Here is a 22,679-nt window from a genome sequence, read left to right on the forward strand (position 1 = left end):
CCCTAAAATTCTTATAACACAGAAAATCGTTTCACCAGTGTTACTGTACTTTATAATACGTTTCTATGACAATACATTGCAACAATCGAAACACTCTAATTGAATATTAGATGGTATAATATAATGGGTGTTAAATGCAAAAGAAACATTTGATTTCTGCGAGCGAGCGAAGAGAGCTAGCAAGACGGTTCGGAGCAGAAGCGACTCGGATAGGTTAGCCTTCGATGTTAGGTTTTTTTTTATAGCAGCCCGGATAGTATTGCTTCACAAATGATCTTTGCTGTTGGATTCTTAAATAAAGGGTAATTGTGTATTAACTTACGACTCACCGCAATATATTTACGTTGGTTACGTGGGTGCACACTCACCAGGGTTCAGCTGAAAACCAGCGCTGCAGCTCTGGTTACAGGGCTACGGCATATGCTGAGCTGAGTCCTTTTGGCATCACACTACAGCACAATATCTCTTATTTTCCTCTCTTTTCCTATTTATGTTTTTACTGTGTTTTTGTTGTGATGTAGTGTATTTTTCTTGTCAATAAATGTTGTGAGTTTGAGTTTGAGTTATTTTCTAAACGTGCTGCAATAACAACAAATGCATCGTTCGGTGAAACGTGACCGCGAAGATTCATTGTTCGTGGCAATAATAATATACAGGGCGTCCCACGGCTATGCCACATGGAGGGGGAAGTACCTTAAATATTGTACATAGACAATTTTACTGAAAGGAGACTTTATTTTGATTTTAAAAACAATCGCAACCGCATTCAAAGATTTTGGACTAATTGCCCAGGAATCGAACCCGCCAAATGGTAAAAAACACACCCGTAATTTTACTACACCGATCGAAAGGCTCAATCAGAAGGATTATTTTTTGCCAAGTAACATAGCATCTTAAATAAAAGGAAGACCATGAAATAATACATTTAAAATTTCAGGAAAATTTGGATGGATGGATGGAAAAGTTGTTCGATTATATAAAAAGTAATGAATTGAAGATTTGATTGAGAGATGTGATTAGAAAAAAAACAGTAATGGAATTCATCAAGCAAAAAGTCATCATGCAGCTTTAAAATCAGTAAGAAAATTTACTGGAGGAAGAAGTGACCAAAAAATTCTGGCCCCTATCATTAAGGTTTCCGGTCCTCTATCCTAAGTGCTACGTGTCTGTACCTACGTGTTATTGCGATTCATTATTGATACGATCTGATCCTAGAAAGCCACAAACAAATAGAAAGGCTTCAAGCATACATTACTCCCCTCGTTTTAAAAATAGAATCTAGCACCATAATAATATCCCCCGTGTTTTTGAAGCAGGAAAAACCACGTGAATATCTCTTCGCTAAAAATAGAAGTAAAATGGTAAAGCTACGTCTCAATAGCCTGCTTGGGATTCCTTTTGTTTACTGATTAATTTTATTCCATGAATATTAAATGATTTCCAGAAAAACTACTTCATAAGAGGCTTTAAGCTCTAGATATGATATTTGGGTCAATATTCAGCGTATTTATACCAGTAGATAGGATCAAGTTACATACTTACTCGTACATAATCTGCCGTACCATCTTTTCTTGAACCATTTCGGCGTATTTTCACGCCTAAGTTTTGCAGTACTGGGATATTTTGGAAAGCTGAAATTTTGCTCATTTATAGTGTTTATAGGAACCTTCAACTTCATTTGTTTACAAGTTATAAGTAGGTATAGAGTTGCAGTGGAAAATTTCATTTGCAAGATTGGACTCGGACATACCTATATTCAAACAGCAACTGAAGTAATAAAAAGCTTGTAAGAAGATTGATGCTTTGAGTTATTTTTTTTTAATGTTAATGCCGAAGCTTTACGTCACACTACAAATTTCTGTGATAGAGATTATATGTACATATAGGTTGATAAAAGACGTCTACCTTCAAAATTTTATTTCGATAGATAGCTCTAATACAAAGTATCGTGCAAAATTTCTGTAACCTCCGGAGATAGAGACAAAGAAAAGTACTTACGAAATTTTAAAGGTTTAATTTTTATCTTTTTCGTTGCGGAATCCTAAAAAGTCCACGGAACTATTGCTTATAAAAATGTCACGCTTACCAAGTTTCTATCCTGGGAGCTCAGCTTTCCCATTCATTTGCAATTTTGCTGCGTTTCATATTCATAAAATTACAGTGGACGCGGTACTAATTTTAAGAGGTGTGATTTACTCATGTTCGCTTGTTAGTCTTCTATGCAGTTGTGCTTAAATTAAAAAATAAAATAAAAAATATGTATATGTAATACATAAGAATTAAGTCATTCTTTTCTGTAATAATTCTTCAAATTTAAAGATAACATTGCAGCAGAAGCCCACGAGCTTTTCTGTGTAATTCCGCGGTTATTATTTTGCTATGCACATTAGAAAATAACAATCAAATTATTTCCACTGCGAATAGACTGTTCACTGTAAGTGTGGTGTGGGGTTGCGCCCGAGTGGGCAATGAGTATAAGATGGCTCTTGGTTATGGAAATACTGATATGTTTAATATTGGGAGCATATAATATAGTCTTAAATACGTATAAATAGAGGGGGTCGGATGAATATCTATTCAGTGAAAAGTAACACTTACAGACTGCTTCGAGGTATAGGATGAGCCGATACTTATTGCTAATGGCATTTCAGACTACCTTGGTCACTGGGAAACCTACCACAGTCAGTTACCTACCACATAAGTTTGCAGTTTCAGAATGGTCCCTCCACACTATACGCCGATGGAATGGTCGGACACTCCACACCAATGCATACTACCTACAAAAAAAAAAACATAAACCCGACTGCCAAAGCGAAAAGGAAGAAAATAAGCCTAGTCGAGACCCATTACTAAGAGTTTTTGAGCGTCACGATTTAAATGGGTACCGACTGTTGAACTTATTTAACAGTTCTAAACCACAAGGCTTATTTTCTTCCTTTTAGTTTTGGCAGTCGAGTTTTTTTTTTATTTCATGTTATGTGAAAACAGTAGATTAAAAGTATTATTACCCGTATATATTTAGAATGGGATAGTTACAATACAAAATATTTTTTTTCATTCCTCCGCCATTTTTTTTTCGCAGACGCCATATTGAATTATTATATAGTCTATACGAATCCAATGATACCTCATATGTTAAAATCCGTCTAGCCGCTTAGGCTGCAGCGAGGACCAAAGAAATGGACATACATACCAACATACATAAATACGCTCGAAAAACATAACCCTCCTTCGGGCAGTCGGGTAAAAAAAACAGTGATTGGCGTGCACTGAACCAGTGCATGCAACTGTAACGCTACACCACTTCCTCGATCGTACCACCAGTGTTGCCACCTCAGCTATTTTTTTTTACCCTAACGCTACGCGAAATTACCCTAAATTAGGCACTTTTTTTTAACCTAAAATTTTTAAAAATAAAAATAGCAAATAAATGCGATTTATTAATAAACTAATAGCTAAACTATTACATCGTTTAGAAACATTCTTGGAATGCATCCGTAATAGTCTTGGCTTCTATGTCATGTGCAGTAATTTTTTTCCAAAAAATCGTACATTTTATTCGATAACTTTTACCCCAAAAAATACCCTAAACGCGTAAAAATACCCTAAATTTAGGGTAAAAAACCCTCAGGCAGGGCCACTGCGCCACTCGTAACCGACTTTCTTTTCGACCCTCACCACCTCAATAGCTGGCGGTCTACTAACGTTCGTTTCTTGCGGAACTTTTTACCACGAACCATGAAACTTTGGCATCAGCTTGCAGCGCTAGTTTTTCCGACCCTGTACAATTGGGGATCTTCAATAAGCTATTTTTACTCTTTTCTCAAAAGGCCGGCAACGCTTCCGTAATTTAACTTATGGTATGGATGTCCATGAGCGGTGGTGACTGCCTGCCATCAGGTGGAAGCACCTGCTCGTTTTCCCCCTATCATATTAAAAAAATATGATGATGGAAAAAATATTTGAAATTTAATTGATTTCCAATGATTGGATTGGTTTGAAATTTGGTATAAATACATTATGTAGTACCTATAGAGTACCAACTAATAGGTATAGATAAATCACGAGAGCATGGAATTGCATATTTAGTGGTACCTATTGTGTGTTTATAGGCATTAGAGAGAGAGAGAGATCTCTATATTGTTGTCTCTCTCTAACTGAAGTGGAATGCCTATAAACACACTATACCACTATATGATAGGTACAGGTTGGTAGGTACCTACAACAAAGCACTCATACTCGTAAATATACGATACGGATCTATTTCTAGGGCCGGCCAGTAGGACGTCTCAGATATTTCTGCACGCTACGCTGTGGCAGATATTAATGCAGGCGACTGTACAGTCAAAAATTACAGTCAGCAAAACAAAATTGTATAAAAAATTATAACAAAATTTATTCTTCACTGCACTTCCACGAGTGTGCAGGTTGTAAAAGAACTTCGATATAGAATTGTGTTAGTGTTGGTCGATGTTTATTTGTTCTGCAAATAATAAACACTGCCTCTGGGTATATCGGGGGAGGATTGTTGTGTATCGCCATCTATTATTAGGTACTTACTCGTACAAGGAGAGCGGAGTTAAATTTAATGTGGGGCCTAAGGGAGTTGCTTCCAATCATGAACTCTGTAACGTACTAAGCTAGAGTCTATTTCGTGAATTGAGTAGATTCCTGGATAAAATAGTACATTGTGTCTTGAGGGCGGTAAATAAGAAATTACGAACGAGAGTCTATTGGAAGCCCGAAGTCGAAGACTGCGGGCTTTAACGAGTCGATGTTCGTCATTCTAGTACCGCCCGTGCGACATAGGTACATACAATGTTTTTCATCTAATTTGCGAGTAAAAATGTATATTTGTAAAAGAAAAACTAATATTTTTACGAAAATTGCTCTTGGCCCCTCATATATAAAACTAGCTGTTGCCCACGACTCCGTCCGCGTAGAAGTATGAAGAATAGTTTTCGTCCTATTCTCAGACCTACCGAGTATACACACAAAATCAAAAATCATAAAAATCGGTCAAGCCGTTTCGGAGTTTGGTCACAAACACTGTTACACGAAAATTTTATATATTATTTATTATTATACATATGCATAATATATGTACGAGTAGTTACTGAATTTGCTCGTTTAATAGTAGGATTAATATCTTAATTAATAATATATAATATGTTTATTAGTCTCTGTAAAGGCACGCGGGGCAATATACGGCCTTATTGCTACTAGTTTGCGTTTGCGGTGCGCAGAAGGTTTAATTTATGTTACCCCGGCTGCCGAATGTGGTCCTAGAAGCACTTAAAACAGGAGCTGCCTTTAGCTTACCTATTATTTTTTTATCATCCCAGCCTGTATATGCCCCACTACAACTGCTGGGCACAGGCCTCACCTCAGTAAGAAAGGGCGTGGGCCTTAGTTCCCACGCGAGCCCAGTGCGGATTGGGAACTTCATACACACCACTGAATTGTTTCGCAGATCTGTGCAGATTTCCTCACGATGTTTTCCGACACCGTAAAGCTCGGGGTCAAATTCAAAAGTAATTTTGCATTGAATTTCGAAAAACTCAGAATTGCGAGCCCGGCATTGAACCCACGTTCCTCTGCTTGAGAGGTTAAACCACTAGGCCATCACGGGTTCATTGATTATATTGATTTTTACAAGCTGTTATTTTACTCGTTTATTTGTCCAGTTAAATCTTGTTAGTTAAAATTCACACATTTCTATTGATCGGGTTGACTTATGTACAATTAATTTGTTATAAATTGGATGCCTGCGAGTACACATGGCTGATACACAGAAATAAGTACTCACAAAAGCGAATTTAAATACCTACCTAGTACACATTTTACTTGGCACTTGATCTTAATACCAGAACAACAATTAATGGTGCATCTAATCTTCACTTCTGAGATTAGAAAACTTCAGCGGCTGGTAGATGAGAGATAAAACAAAACTACCGAAGTAGAATACGTAGAATCTTAGCCAAAGTTGCAAGATGTCTACGCGAAGTTCGGAGTTACACGAAACAGCGCGGGCGCCACATTGTGTCGGGTCATAGTATGAAACCAGTAATTAACCTACTGGGTCAAACAACTTTTTTTACCCGACTGCCCGAAGGAGGGTTATGTTTTTCGAGCGTATGTATGTATGTGGGTGTCCATTTCTTTGGTCCTCGCTGCAGCCTAAACGGCTGGACGGATTGTAACATATAAGGTATCATTAGATTCGTCATCTGTCGGAGTAACATAGGGTATATAATATTTCAATATGGCGTCTGCGAAAAAAAATATGGCGAAGGAATAAAAAATATATTTTGTATTGTAACAATATGCGAATCAAATGAAGACTAGTAATTAGCCCATTCTAAATATATATATATATATATATATATATATATATATATATATATATACATTTAATCTACTATTTTCACAGAAATATCAAAAAAGCATAAAAAAAACATTAAATTTAAAAAATCAAAAAACCCGACTGCCTTAAAAACTAAAAGGACGAAAATAAGTGTAGCGGTCTAGAACTCTGTCAAGAAGCTCATTTAAGGTTCAACAGTCGGGACCCATTCAAATCGTAACCAGCTCAAAATATCTTGGTAATGGGTCCCGACTGTTGAACCTTAAATGAGCTTCTTGACAGAATTCTAGACCGCTACACTTATTTTCGTCCTTTTAGTTTTTAATGTATGTTATTCTGTCAGTGTGTACTCAGTGTACAGTCAAGGACAAAGATATCGACACGGCCAAAGTTGCAAAAATATGTATACACGGCCTTAATGTTAAGTGTATAAAGTCGTGTATACATATTTTTGTAACTTTAGCCGTGCCGATATCTTTGCCCTTGACTGTACTCAGGAGACATCAGTGATAATACTTACACGTTCATACAAAAAAACTTTCAATGTATATACCTATACTATTAGCATGCTTGAGATGAACCATGAAGGAATTACCTTAAAACTGTCACAAGTCCCAATTTTTAGTGGATTTGTACCCCAAAATATCATACTTTTAATAAGTAACGCGGGAGACATTACCATGACAACCACCTAGAGAAAAAAGTTGATTGACCCTCTACTAACAACGTGCAGGGAAAAGAAGTCGTCTTTGAAGCTATCTCGTACATCACTGGTGAAAAAGTATTCTTTTCCAAACCGATTGCGATTTTACGAAGAGAAGACGTACCTACTGAAAGTACATTATATATGTAGCTTCTTTACTGGTTTTTTACTGTGGTAGAACTCAAGGAATTACATTCCAAACGACTTATCCACACTTCCCAGTTCTATTACATTTGTACTTAATACAAGTAGAAATAGAGTCTTAATTAAAAGTGTTAGTGGAAGTAGAAATGTCTTTAGAACGACTACCTAACTTCAGTTCGGCTAAGCAAGAATGCAGAGCTTAATTTATGGGTTTAGATAACTTCTTTGATGCAAGTTTAGTCGTCATCTATGTAGACGACAATGTAGACTAATATTCGTATGTAACTTTTCTCATGAATTGCTTTTCGTTGCAGTTACTAACTTGTTACGAGTATACTACGAGTAGGTTATCTAAAGTCAAAAAAGTTCTAAAATAAGATTAAATTAAAATAAAATCGCTCATCCCGTAGAATAAAATGACATATTTACAAGAAAACAAGTTTTAGATTTTAACGGTTTGATATATTTAAATCACTTTCTTGTGTAATCGTCACAAAGCAATTGTGGATGAACGAATTTTGTATCGAACCGAATAGTGTATCGACTATGTGTAAATAAATGTTGCTTTCTCTTTCTCTTCCTCTATCTCTCTGTCACAACACGGAACGCGCAAAGCATTCGCAAAGGCTTCATCTTAGGCCTCTACGTCATACCTTGGAAAATAGGTTATTCCAAGAAAATAATAAAGCAGCTGTAATACCGAGGATATCCTTTCATATGTCGTAGAATTGCGCATCCTGTGGATATTGCAGGGCCGTGCCACAAAGGCGTTTGGGGTGCGATCATTTGGGAATATGCGGGCATAAAGGTGATTTGGGGGGGCATGAATGCCTTAAGGTTTGTGAACTTGACCCTGAGGGCACTAAGCTAACTATCTCCGTTGAGGGCGTATTATAAATAGAACTAGCTTTTGCCAGCGACTTTGTATTCGTAGACAATGACGTAAGTAATAATAATAAATATATAAACACAGTAAAAAGTAATACGAATATTGGTTTTTATTGAAAGAAGTGACGTTGCTGTTTTTTTTGGTTTGCTTAGTTATGATGAAAATAGAAAGATCGAACAAATTTAAAATGGGAGCGCCAAAGTTTGCATTCTCTTCGCTAGTCATACCGTAATTTTTGTCCGAATCATCGTTTGTCATCCTTTTTTTCCCACCGAAATCTTACATTTTTCTGAAATTTTTAAATGATCAAGGAAACTATAGGTTAGGTTAGGTTTGTTTTATAACAATTCTGAACAATTACTAGATTCTGCGAAAAAAGAGTTATGACAAACGATCATTCTGACAAATATTACATTCGGACTTACAATAAGTATGCGAGCCGATATAGACCCCTCTTTATTGTAAATGAAACGTAACAAAAAAAACATATTACGATGAGAAACAGATATTCAAAGGTGAACTTAGCCCATAAAGGGATCTCTTCTTTTTATTTCATTATTAATATACTAAGGAACATCGATTATTTAAGTCAAGTCAAATCGTTATTCAATTTAGACTGTAATAAGCATTTATGAGTCTCAAAAAACTCTACTGCCGCCTTGCTTTCAAAGGCTTGTGTTCAATTTTCTCCCGAACACTACGAAGTGCAAAATTCGAACTTCGTATCTTGCCGTCCCGCTGATGCTAATGTTATTTAATACCAGATTGAGAGGGACGGTAGGTACTATACGAAGTTCGACTTACGAATTTCGTAGTAGCCCCCAGATCCCATTTTCCAGGAGCATGGGATGCCACGTCGCTTTCAGTGCGAATTTAGCGATCCCTTCAAATAGCGAACCTACGGTGTTAAAAATAAAGTTGTGTTAAATACTTGTGATGCTTTAATAATATTGTAAATCTGGTTGAGTTTCTTGCCGGATTCTTCTCAACGGAGGTTTTTTTTTTTGACATTCATAAGTGCTTGTTATGGCCTAAATTGAATAAAAATATTTTGACTTTGACTTTGAAATCGCTCCATGCACGATCATAGCGAAGTGAAGTGCAATCCAAGAGTCATCATTTTCAAATCCTGTGATCTTCAGTTCAGGCAATATAAAACCCTGAATAAATTCATGAGACACAGGTGTCAATAAGAGGCAATCCTATAAATCATGACTTCGTGGCTGGCAACTTTATTAGTTTACAGGAAGTTATTTATGAGGTTTATAAGGGCTATATAAAGGTTGCTTGATTTAGGGGTGGAATTACTGTAATTAGAGGTGTTTCTTAATGGCCGTGGTGAGCTGTAATGCGTATTATTGCATTATATATGAGAGCTAACGTTAATCTCCTGCCTACATTAATAATGGGCTACACGTGTACCTATGTTCTCAAGGCACTAATGGCTCCCTTTGTCATACTAAAATGGGTACGTTTTTCTTTCATAAACTATTAGTGAGTAACATTTATAACACTTTGTAAAATTTTCGCGATTTTCATAGCTGTTCACCAAATCCACCTCATTAAGTGATTTTTGTGAAAAAAAAGTTGTGTTCTTACCCAAAAATACATAACTTTTAGAAATTATGGCACGTATTTACTACGCGACTCCAACTGCGAAGAATTTGTATATCCAATTAGCTCTAAACTAATTATAATTACAATAGTCGACGGAAATTATAGTTCATAAAGTATTTGGACAGATAACTATAATATTTAAAATATAAACTTCATAAACTAAACTATATTACAATTAAATCGGTTCAGCGGCTTAATAAGAAGAGGTGACAGACAGACTGGTAGGCAGACCGACAAACAGAGTTACTTGTGCATTTATAATATTAGTAACGATATTTTGTTAGTTACGATGGTAACATAAAATAATGTAACTTATTTAAGTATTTATTAATAAAAACTACAGCATTATACTTAGTAGAAATCAACGTATCATAACAATGAATTTTTTATGTGATTTTTATATCTTCGCTTCCCCAAAAATACGGAACATAGAAGTCGGAAATGAAATTCCTTAAGTAAAATTATTTATTTCAATAAAGATATTAACTTAAAACCTAAAATTGCTAAAAGTGGCTCCGAATCGGTAACGTTTCGTGTGCTCTGCCTACCCCATTTGGGAATACAGGCGTGATATTTCTGTGTGTGTGTATTAATACATAACAACAATGTTTTAGGTGCACTTTGGTTTTAGCGAATTAGCATGCAAAATAATTATATTTCTAATTTTGATCGCAGGAACAACAGATGGTGCTATTTAAACACAATTATCCGAAAATATTCAGAGACGTAGAGCATACTTTAAAAAGCAACGGTACAAAATCGTTCTTGAAATGAGTAAGTAATTTTACCGAAGCGCTTACATCACAGACCCTACCCGAATAGCTTCCAAAAGATATTCAAGTCTTCGTAACCCATTCATAGGATTAGAAGTGCTTACATTTACTTTAAATCAGGGTAAATAGTCTTTAAAAGGTACGATTTTATTTATCCAGACTTCTAGAGTCGTCGGAGATACCTACTCCCATTTGACTAAAATTAGTAATACACTTAGATACCTAGTTATTATACATTTTAAATCATTAAATGAAGTTAACGAAATAAGTAAGTGCCTAAGCCGTCGAATCGTGGGTTCCGTAAGTTTTAAAAATACATATGCCTTGTTATTCAAGAAAAAAGAACTATCAAGTTGTTCTGAGGATCACCCTAAGTGCCTAAGTTTTCGGGGTTCCGTACCTTTAAAAAATACAAAATCGTTTGTTAAATAAGAAAAAGGAACCCTTGTGAGATCACTTCGTTGTCTATTTGTCTACCGTTTTCTTAAGAACATATTACTAACTAACCGTACTGTACCTTATACGTACTACTACATTCCCTTGCAGCTGTGAAAAAAATAAATTCCTAAGTTAACGTGATCAAAATACTACTACTACTCTTTGAATGTAGATATCACAAAGGAGCAAGGTGATATTTTACGCTGAGCGCGCTGTTTTGAATCCTGAGCGGAGCGAGCGATTCTAGAGTAAGTTAAGTAGGTAAAGTCTTCAGCACAGAGAGGAACTCTAAAGTAGAATCGTGAGCTATGCGAAGGATTCAAAGTATTTAGGTACCCGATGAAAAAATATTTTACTGCTGAGTTATATAGGTACTCTATTTTTAGACGTACCTATTTTAGAGAATATTATTAGAGGACTAAATAAAGCTTTGCAAATTTTGAAAGAAGGTAAGTAGTGATTTATAAACAAAGTTACAAACATATACCTACTATTTTGATAGTGTCGAAGAAAGAAACTATAAACACGGTTTGTCCTTTCTCTAAGTTATGTTTGTCTTGATCCCTTCAACGTTTGTCAATTGCGTTCGTCTCTTTTATGTACACAATAAAGAGTTTACAAACTGCATATAGTCAAATACCGTATTTTCGCGAATCCCGGTAGCAAGCATTGTATTAGTATAATAAAAATCTTAACTTCAGTTGTAATTGTAACGGCCGTAACGGCTGACATTTCGGCGGTACTTTGTAGGAGCTTAATGTAAATCGGTTTTATGACAGGCTGCGATACACTGGAGTAGATAGTAAAAACTTATATCGGGATAGTGGAAAGGTCACCTTAATAAAATGTTTAGCTGCGGGATATTGTTATAAATTTATGAGCCGGAAGGCACAGTAAAGCTCAAAAATAGCACGAAGTTATGCTACTCTTGAGCTATTGCTGAGTAAAAGCATGTGTGTTAAAACATTGTTAGTACTACGACCATACCATATACCCACCTGACAACCAGCTCAGTGGGTTAGACAACCTTACGGTCCTGGGTCCGATCCATGGTCGGGGATACAAGTGTATCTAAAATACGACAGACTGACTTGACCATTTTTTCTTAGTTAATCAATTTATTAGTCTTCCATTTTACATTCCATTTACTTTCTAATGTATCTTTCTATGTATAGTATCTTTCTATGTATAGTTTATAGAATATGTGTAAATAAATTATATTTTAGCAAAAAAAATCTAAAATACGAATGTTTGTCTTCGAGTCTTGTTTGTTTATTTGTTACTCTTTATTGTACAAAAAGGAAAAACTAAAATGTTACATAAAAAAAATAAGTAGTATTAAGTACAATGGCGGACTTATCCCTGCAGGGATCTCTGCCAGTCAACCTTTGGTTGGTAGAGGAGCAATCAAAAAACAAGGATCTATAAATAGAGCAAAACATTTGAATAAATATAAATGCATATGTAAACCTCAAATACCTAACTATGTATATACAATAAATATATAACACATACATAAATATTAATATATCTATAAATAAATAAAAAAATATAAATCATAACTAAATACATAAAATACAAATACATAATTACTTACAATATATAAATAATATACAAATAGTATAAAGGTATAATTACTAGATAATAAAAACTTGCTAAAGAAAAAAATAAAAATAAAAAATAAGTAAAAAAAATATATTTCTTGGGTGTTTATGTTTATGCGTAATATGTATTTACAAATATGTTTTGTATCCATCTATATAAGTACGTTTAGCCTAGTCCCTATAATACAAACTGTGCTTACTTTCGGACTAAGTCAATTTGTGTAAAGTGTCCTGTGATATTTAATTATTTTTATCTACACCCCCTTATTTATTTTTACCTGGTAAATCCTCCATTATTCGTTCAAAAACCATAGATAATGACCAGCATTACGACATTGAAATTGAATTCTATTATGAACACAGCAGTATCATTACGATACCGAAATCGATATCGTAATGAACATTACCGCACCGGAGCGGTGGCGGAGTTTCATCTTCACCAGGCGCAGGAGCTCGTGGGGCAGGTATAGTTCTGGTTGCAATGGAAATTCTCAATGGTTCTTGTTGGACGCATGATAGAGGATTTAGTTAATATATGGATGTAGATAAAGTAATGTATGCAACTGTACGTAATTAGGCCTTTAAACATTCGTATGATCCCTTTATGAAACTCGGCTACGCCTAATTCCATAAAACCACACTTGTGTTTTAAGGACAGTTATTACGTAACAGTTGCATAAACTACTAATTTTTATTAAGCAAAAAACGACTGTCATTTAATATTCGAACGTGCTTTATAGGACGTGAGCTAAAAATACTTGTATTTGCTTGGTTGATTATCTGATACAACTAGCGGTAGCCTCACAACATTTTGCTAAAAAAAAAACAGTCTATCTATGATCATGACGTTTGTAGATGCACTGAAATATCCACACGCTACGCGCGGCTGCTGTAAAACGCGCGTGCTGCTGCGCGCGTGCTGGTGCGCGATTTAAAGCATCCGCGGTAGCGTGTCTCCCAGAAGAAGGGATACGCATTAGCCCGAAACATGTCGAGCTAAACTCAATTTAAGCGTGAGTTATCTGGGTTTGTTTCACTAAATGATGATGATGATGATGTGAGTGAGTCTCACTGTACTCGTAGTTTCATATTCAAAGTCAACATTAGATATATGTATTTGTTACGGGATGTGCACCGCTCATTAAAGGTAATCAGGCCTTTAAACGTAAATATAGTGCCTTTGTTGATGTCCCACACTTCACCATACTTCTAATTAATCCGATACCCGTACATCTTGTTAACCCTTGCCCCCATAAATATACGGTTTGCGGCCCCAGACGCCATTACGCCTCGGGGACAGATTGAGGTGGTTACAAACTGTACAATTAGTTCATCGGGTGGCAAAGGGGCTAGTTTAAAATCGTTTGTGTAGGTAATGTCATCGGCCATTCTAACTTCTTTTTACCCGACAAAGGAAGGTTATGTTTTTCGAGCGTATGTATGTATGTATGTCCATTTCTTTGGTTCTCGCTGCAGCCTAAACGGCTGGACGGATTTTGACATATGAGGTTTCATTGAAGTCGTCATAGCTTTCGGAGTGACATAATAACGTTGACACATACCAATTTCAATTTTAGTTAGGTATTCCTCCTAATTGTCATTCGAACTTTCTTTCTTTTATGATCTGACGCAAAGTAACGCTTGATTCAATAAGTTATTTCTTTCTTTGAATCGTGCGTATTACGCGATACCCCTTCCTACTTCATAACATTTTTAAAAGGCGTGATAAGTCCCGTTTATGGTATTTTGACTATTTTTAAAAGGAACCTATACTATACTACAGATTGCGCTTGAAAACCAACGCCATTTTAATTAACTGTCAAAGGGTCAGCACGGTGTTGCCGTAAATAAAAATGTTTAATTTATTGCCAAATTTACGGTAAGGTCGCAGGATAATCTTTTAATCGTCTGTTTTTATGACTGTGACCTTGTTGCGCTATTTTTTTACATCAGATTGCCTTTATGCCTTTACAAGACGGGGACAATTTCGGGACAGAAATCAAACAAAACGTTCTAAATTCGGAAGTTTCAGAAGTTTTAGTTATAGCTCAGTTTATTAGTGTCAAAATGTCAAACTGAAGGTTTAACGACGCGAACCAGTTGTGTATAAGTGACCCTTAAAATAACTTTCGTTTTATTCAACGCATCATACTAAGTCTGGGACACATGTGACCATAAAATGGAATCGAACCCAGTCCTCAGTAATCCGTACTAGCGTGCTATACCGCTACACCACTGAACATAAAAGTTTAGCTATGTTACACGAATTGTTATAGCTAATGTAAAAATTGTCATCATCATCAGCATTGTGTTTCTTACTTTCACTGTTAAACATAGCTCTCTTCTATATACCTCCTGTTGCTTCAGTTGGAATTGGCCTAAACACCGTCAGCCTTCTAAATTAGCAGGTAAAACTACTCTTTGTGTTGACAGTCCTGTTCTAGCTTTTCATGAAAGTTTTAGTTATAGCTCAGTTGAATAGTGTCAAAATGTCACTGAAGGTAACGACGCGAACTAGTTGTGTATAAGTGACCAACGATATCCCAACTTTCGTTTTATTCAACGCATCATACTAAGTCTGGGACACATGTGACACTAAAATGTTACGACGCAAACTTCTGACATTTTCAGTATAAGTACGAGCAATTTTTGCTGATCTACTAAAAATTTTAACATAAAAGTTTAGCTATGTTACACGAATTGTTATAGCTAATGTATAAATTGTCATCATCATCATCACATTAGTCGTAGCACGTTCACTGTTAAACATAGCTCTCTTCTATAGACCTCCTGTTGCTTCAGTTGGAAGTGGCCTACATCCACCGTCAGCCTGCGACTTTGATCAGGTCATCCATGCATCTCTTTGGTGGACGTCCTGTTGCTCGCTTTTAATGAAAATTTGCACTTTAAAGTTGAATATTTCGCAAACAAATCACTGAATCGAAAAATCGTCTGAGCAAACCCCTAATGGTTTAAAAAAACCTATCCAACGATATCCCACACTGTAGGGTTGGATGAGAAAAAAAACACCCCCACTTTACGTCTATGGGAGGTAAAAAAATTTTTTGGAATTTTTGTTGTACCATTTTGTCGGCATAGTTTACATACTATATATTCGTGCAAAATTACATTGCTAGTCCCTGAGCAAAGCCGCGGACGGACGGACAGACAGACAGACATGGCGAAACTATAAGGGTTCCGTTTTTGCCATTTTGGCTCCGGAACCCTAAAAACCGGCCAAATGCAAGTAAAACTGAAATGTTCCATATAATTTGTAGGTATCTTTGGCCATCTATGAAACGCAGTGTGGGTTTTTTTAGATAGTTACTGACATAGACAGACAAGCATTGCAGACTTTTTTTAATGATGTTGAGCTACACTTATTTATACCAAATTTCAAGTTCGTTAGACAACTCGGAAGTACTTTGGTTTTGATTTTCCGACAAATTGAAAGAAAAAACTTTTGGTCGAGTCGATTTGTTTCACTGCTTTTAAGAAATATTAATTTAATATACACCTACTTAAAATATATCGCTATCATTCACCTCTTCTACATTAAAAGATTAGTTTCAAACATCGAATACCTAAGAATTAAAAAAATAACCGCTTTGGGTCGTACCCGTGCGAAGGTGTACAACGATGTTGTTATTTTAATAAATAAGTAATTTATTATTACGAAATAAACTATTTTCTTTTTTAATATAGCACTATAAAATTGCTAAGGCCGATTATGACAGCGATTAGTTCGAGCCCCATGTTGGGCGCCAATATAACTTTTGTGGATGAAGAATCAAGAAATTTAGCATGTGATCTGATTAAATTTACACATTCGTCATCTCTCTATTACAATGCTGAAGCTAAAACGTTTTTAATAGTCATCATCATCATCATCATCATCATCAGCCTACAGCACTCAGTCAGTCAGTCACTGCCTGTCACATAGGCCTCTTCCATGGCGCGCCACAAAACTCTGTCTTCAGCCCCTCGCATCCATCTGCCGCCAGCGACCCTCTTAAGAAACAGTGAAATATTTTTAATAGTGACAATGATAAATTTTAAAGTTGTAGGGAACAGTTTCATTTTGAATACCAGCTTTTTTGTTGACTATACTACCTAACTAACTACCTACATATTAACCAATTTTCAAGTAAAGTCAGAGCACTAACGGAGTAACTAGGTGAAATTCCAATTGCAAAATTCGAAGATAACTTACCTACATACTAGTACATACGAGTACATGCACCTTGCACGTATTCAGACCAACGTTGCAAGTTAAATAAATGCTTATAAAAAGTGTTACAAGTTGCAAACTTCTTCGGTAGCGGTATGCTGGCGGACTGACTAAGCCCTATTGCCAGATTGCCAAGTTTCCAGAGCAGATGGTAACTTACAGAGTAGTTTTAAAAAAATAAATTTTCCGCATCATAACGGCAGCGCCTTTCGCCTTCGCTCAACGCGTCTTTTTCTTGCAAAGATTATAGAAAAAGATGCAAGTCGTGAAAGAAGAAAATTGTGTCGTCCAGAGTTGCAATGGAGACATTGCATAATGGCGCTATTATCAGAGATCGAAATTTTGTGGCTACTTTGAACTAACATAGTGTTAAGTGTTCTTTACCAACCAACCACAACCAGACTTAGAATATTTATTTTAGCAATCGCAGTTTGTCTGTTGTAATTTTTTTTATAATATTTTTCAGGAACTTCACTCTAATGCCTTATTCTAATTACTAGTAGCACAAGTTTAACCATAAACTTAGGCGACAAAGGAAAGCTTTCTAAAACCTGAGTGTTCAGACTTGAGCAAATACTTGCAAATAACTTAGAAACTTCCTGAGCAGCTCTGGTCAACATTCGAGACTGAAATAGAGATGTGCCGCGTTGGAATATACCCTTATAATGTCGAGGAAACTAAATTGCATACAGTCAACGTCATAAATAACTGATCAGGGTGGAACTTTTCATTATCAATTTAACTATGATTTATTTTGCAAACGTATGGAATGTCAATATGACGTAGGTAAGTATTAACGGAAGTAGCAAACTCCTTGCATCTTTATACTTTTTCACTGTTTCTATATAACTAAATCTTTTTCTTTTCTACGTCTGTTTTTGTTATCTGTCTTTATCGTTTATTTTAGTTGTCTTTATTGTTCCTTTTGCGTTGTGTGTGGTTGTGTAGGGGAAGTCAATTATATTTAACCTTGACCATATTGTTTCGTTTGCGTTTTAGTTATACAGTTCATCCTGCAAGTTTCGACGGACTTCACACACATATTGCCCGTTGCCAGGACCTTGAACCTCCGTGGCCCTAGTGTCCAGACCCCTGTGACTCCGCCTGAACTCCTGGGAGCCACCTTCAAACTCTAGCAGCACGCCCTGTGGTCCCAAAAGTCCAGGATAGTGTTTGTCCGGAAAAATTGTATTCCACTCAAGTGTTCTTTTACCCTACGACCCTCTACGAGTATCCTGCTTTTGCCAACTCACGATTCCCAAATGTTTCATTTCCCAACTCACGATTTATCTGAAACCAAAAAAAGTTTTTTTTATGAAAGTTCCGAAACAAAACATGGTTTCATAGAAAATCGTGGGTTGGGAAATGAAACGTTTGGCAAATAAAACAGGGGAAAGGCAGATAACCGTTCTTTTACCCTACGTCCCCTAGTCTCTTGCTTGTCCTGATCTCTTGAGGATATAAATAAAAATCTTAACTCATTTTCTTGTTTACTTTGAATTCCTCAAGAAGACCCTTAACGGTGGCAATTCGACCACGCAGCCGCTGAAAATCCTCATCTCTAGTACTTAATGATAATTATTTAAAAAGTTCCATCTCCTGAGGCTCGTCTACCAACTTAAATTGAGGCATTATGCTCAAAGCTGGCCCCGAGTTCGTCCTTTACGGAATTAGTACAAACTTTTCTGCGTGATGTCCTTTTTATAGGAAAACGTGACTGCCCGATGAATCGTCTTTGGTTCGACAATAGAAGAAAAGTATTAGAGTTCTGTGGCACCATTTAAAAAACCGGTCAAGGGCGTGTCGAATTCGCGTGGAGAGGATTCCGTCTATGACTATTTTTTGCCTCCTCTTTGACTGTTCTTTATTGTAATGTTTATTAAATGCAATTAATTAATAATAATAATAATCCCAGCCTATATACGTCCCACTGCTGGGCACAGGCCTCCTCTCAGAATGAGAGGGTTTGATCCGTAGTTCCCACGCGGGCCCAGTGCAGATTGGGAACTTCACACACACCATTGAATTGCTTCGCAGATTTGTGCAGGTTTCCTCACGATGTTTTCCTTCACCGTAAAGCTCGTGGTAAATTTCAAATGGAATTTCGCACATGAATTCCGAAAAACTCAGAGTTTGAACCCACGATCCTCTGCTTGAGAGGCCATAGGTCAAACCACTCGGCCACCACGGCTTCACTCGGCTATTTTTTGCCTCCTCTGTGACTGTTCTATATTGTAATGTTTATTAAATGCAATTAATTAATTTACTAAAAGCACATACATAGATAAATACATTATTAGTAGCATGGTGAACGGTCATGTTGCTCTGATGATGAACACTGGGAGTTCGAAACGCGTCAGCATAGTATAGTGATGATGATCCTTCGCTGTGTGTGATGTGTGTGTGTTCTTACAGCGTGGAGGCCGAGGAGCTGCATGAGTACTCATTTGTTGGAAAACTGGAAGGGAACACAACAGCATTTTTGGAGAGAGAGACGCAAAAAGTAAAGAACATAATTGATTTTTGTCACACTAACTACCCACTTTTATCAAATAAATGATTGATTGTAAACCTTATGCGTCTTGCGGTTTTACCTCGCACGACATTTCTATTATTGTCAATACTCGTAGAAGGTAGTTAAATCCTATGGATCTTCTCATCATCTTAATCTAAATCACTTAACAAAAGCATAACAGAGAAGAGAAATAGACGTGATCAGAAATTAGACTTCGCATAAATTATGCACGCTAGCACCTCATAATATAATCCATGAGATAGCGATTCGAAACCCGAACATGGAACTTGCAGAAGATTATCGCGAAACTACGAGCTTCACAATTCACAATACTGGTAAACAATGGATTTTTAAGCCTTTTTCCATGACACCGTCCCCGTTGTATGTACAGTCAAGGAAACTGAATCACGAATCAGGGTGGAACATTGTGCTACTAATGTCATGTTGACATCCCATACTTTTGTCAAGGAAATCATAGTGAAAGCAAGGGTGAAAGCCATAAAAAAACATAGTGAAATTGATTATTAAAACGTTCTACTCTGGTACAAGAATCAGTTTGTTCGACTGTACAGTCAAGGTTGGTTCATTTTGCTTCAGCTTTAAACTCTCCAGCAACATTGCATACAAATTCAATTGTTGTAGACCTTTATAAAAAGGTAAAAACAGCAATATAAAATACTTTAAAAAAAACTCTAAAATACTCTATACTTTTTCCGAAAAATACACCTCTTCGAGTGACATTGATAAAAACGGCAGCAGCGGATTGTTTTGTTAGACTTAAGAACTTTGTATCAATTAAATTTTGAGAAATTTTTGATTGTTTATTTTTCGATTTTTGAGAAAGCACTATATTCGTCTCGGCCGAAACAGCAATTACTCATTTCGTATTATGTCGTAGATCTTCCGTTTAAACCAATACTCAGCCAGCATTAGTCTTCAGGCCTAGGTTTCGCGACGTCAAACAACCTCCATACATTTCCCTTTTTGTTTATTATAAAGTTGTGGGTGCTGTAAGTTCTAATTATCTGTGCACTGTGGTAAACAACACTTCCGAGGGAGAATTATTTCACGAATATGTAGGCAAGGATCTACGGGTAACAAACGTTTTCTTTTAACTGTTAGTGAGGGCAAAACCAATAAATTATAATATCGATAAGTATTTAATATTTCAAGAATCGTCAAAGTAAGGGTTTCTTAGTTGTTCATCCCCGGAATGATTACGCCCCACAGTTAGGCCCAGGTTTCCATTCAGAATAAAATTGCTTTACAGGGTGCTATAGATTTTATCACGAAATTCCTTTATCAAAAAGCTTATGGTAAAATTTTAAATATAGTTTCGTAAATAAATTCAGACAGAATTTCAAGCTGCAAGGCCGTGCTCAGTGCTCGATCCCACGATCCTTTACTTGAGAGGCCGTACTCGTGAGTTAAGACACTAGGCTAACGGCTACTCATTTCTTAGATTTTAGTTTCCCAAAAGGACAAGTAAGGTATTAAAAAAAAACCAGTAACACATATACACACGTGCTTATAACACACACACACACACACACACCCACTTACGAGCTTTCGGATTTTTTTATAAGAAAGCCAACAGACGGTCACGTGGTCCATCTGACGGTATTGTTTTGTTTTGAAAAATTTCTTTCTACGAAAGTTTCCTGCAGCGCATTCTTCTTGGCAATGATGGTATTTTCGAAAGCGCTGGTAGTATAAAAAGTGAAATGTAAAAGAGCCCTGTGGCCTTCTTACATAATAAATGTTTTGATTTTGGTAACTGATCACTGGTGAGCTGCCGGTTGTACAACAAATGAAAAAAGTTTAAGTACGATTAAACTATCGACATCAGTCCTTCCTTATTACAGAGTATGAATAGACAAGCGTATTCTCAAATTCACCCAATCTCGCACAGTTTGTGTCAGCTATACTCGTAACGAAGGATATCTTGCGTGCTTATAAGAACGACTACTTTTATTATTTCTAAAAATAATGTAAATACGCAAAACTGACATGATCTTTGTATCATCTCATCATATCGGCCGGCTATACAACTGGACATAGGCCATTTTCAAGCTTCTATTACTATAATCTACGTGTAAATTGTGAAGAATGCTAATCTTTATTACTTAAAAAATAAAAAACAACTTGGACCTTCATAAAATTTAATGAATTATAACCTGCTCACATTTTTTTATAAGAATATACGAATGGGAATCAAGAGAATGAAAAGGAGAACAAGCAATGAGGCAGACATACAAAAGGATCTTTTGCCAAGCTGAAACGGAAACGCTTCACTCGCGATATGTGTTCACTCGATTAATAATTGGAATTTCTACACGGGGTGAATTTTCAGGTTCGCTAGATTTATTGGACTTTAATTATTTTTAATACAGGCTGAAACATTTAGATCCGTCAGTATGGGAAAGTCTGACACTATAAATCATAGGCCATCTATTCTTAGGAACCATGGCGTCGATTTTAGTAACAAAAAAAAAATGCATTCATAGATTTAAAAAAACTTGCACACAGAAGGGGAATCGAATCCGGTTATTTTGAAAAATAAAACTTACATTATTTATATTTGGATATCGATAGTGTAGGTCATTGAAGTCGGTTAAAAAAACTTGTACTCAGTTCGGGAATCGAACGCGGACATTTTGAAAACTAAAACTTGCGAATGGCTCATTCATTTCATCTGGCTACATTATTTTCACGAATCGGTCACGAATAAATATTTTATTTTTTTCTTTTCTTTCATTTAGAAACTGACGTTATAGCGTCACGGAAATCACAAAAATTGATCACCGATAAAAATCAACATGTATTGAAAATCAATTGTTTTTTTTTTTTTATTCGACCGGATGGCAAACGAGCAAGTGGGTGTCCTGATGGTAAGAAATCACCACCGCCCATAAACATCTGCAACATCTGCTTGTATCGCATAATTCGCAATTGAGTGTAGACCTATAGCCAGTTTAATACATCAGTGCCTATAGCGATAAAATTGATGATTTAGTTGCGCGATTTCGAATTAGTTTCGCTTTCCCAAATTTTCGTGCCAAATACGGTCGAGGTGTTCACAATCGCACGGCAGCAATTTATCATTGATGTTACCATATTGCCCTAGTGTAGGGTAGTGCATGGTACGATTTAGCGGTTCAGTGGCCGTCCTGAATGTGTGTCAACGTTTATTCGGCTCGTGGGAAAGAATTATTGATGTTAAGGATGATTTATTGCGAAAATTGTAGCGTTATTTTTAGGCGGTTTTTGTTGACCGAGCACGAAGTGCAAGCGAAGCGTCTCCGATTTAGCTGGGGCAAAAGCTTTCGTATGTCTGACTGTCTGTTCTCTACAGGTCGAATATCTCAACAGATTGTTTTGAAAATTTGGATGTACAG

This window comes from Choristoneura fumiferana, chromosome 25 (genome assembly GCF_025370935.1).
Source record: "Choristoneura fumiferana chromosome 25, NRCan_CFum_1, whole genome shotgun sequence".
NCBI classification, from domain to species: Eukaryota; Metazoa; Arthropoda; class Insecta; order Lepidoptera; family Tortricidae; genus Choristoneura; species Choristoneura fumiferana.